The sequence below is a fragment of the Oncorhynchus nerka genome, linkage group LG15, assembly GCF_034236695.1.
Source record: "Oncorhynchus nerka isolate Pitt River linkage group LG15, Oner_Uvic_2.0, whole genome shotgun sequence".
NCBI classification, from domain to species: Eukaryota; Metazoa; Chordata; class Actinopteri; order Salmoniformes; family Salmonidae; genus Oncorhynchus; species Oncorhynchus nerka.
In genome coordinates this window covers 52,780,316-52,781,058 of record NC_088410.1, presented here as the reverse complement: position 1 = coordinate 52,781,058, position 743 = coordinate 52,780,316, and positions in this window count along the sequence as shown.

Genomic DNA, 743 nt, shown 5'->3' with positions numbered 1-743 from the left:
ACATTGAAAAGTATTAGTAAGTTCATAGTATGTGAGGATCTTAAAACATCTAAAGAGTTAAAAATATGCATTCAGTATTAGTTGATAGAGATTGATAACATTCATATAATTGTGTTAAAGTTCAAATCTGTCAAAAGGGTACGAATTGTAGAGTAATGTGTAAACGTTATATTGATTACTTTATTTTGTGGTGCTAAAAGTGTTAATCTGTGATCTACGAAATGCTTTAATCTATGAGCCGGAGATCGATTGCTCTGGTCTCCACCCATATTCCTGGGGAAATTCGCGGTCTTTTTCTCATTGAACTAAATGTTGACTTGAGAATACAACACCGTGTCACTCTCGTGATTATTTCTCCCCTGTTTTCAGGGCGTAACATTTTGGAGGCTCCGCTGGTGCTGCTCCAGATGTCCAGTTCCACACTGGTCGCGCTGAATTCGGAGGCAGCTAAATCTCACACACATAACAACTCAGGCAGGCTGCAGTGAGGGGAAAGTGTTGCTGTTCGAGGAAGTTGGAAGTTAGTGGTTAAGTACGTGTCAACTGAGGCCATTGATCGACCATCAGAGACAGTAGGACCATCTAATTCAAGTCACTCCTGCACAGTAAAAGTTCCTCCTGTTCTGTCAACATGACAAGCGCCTTGGAAGAACTACAGGAAGAGGTAGTAGGAGAATTACACACCCTGACTAAAGACAAATTACTAGAGATATGATTTCATGAAATATCAGAGCGAACAGAAG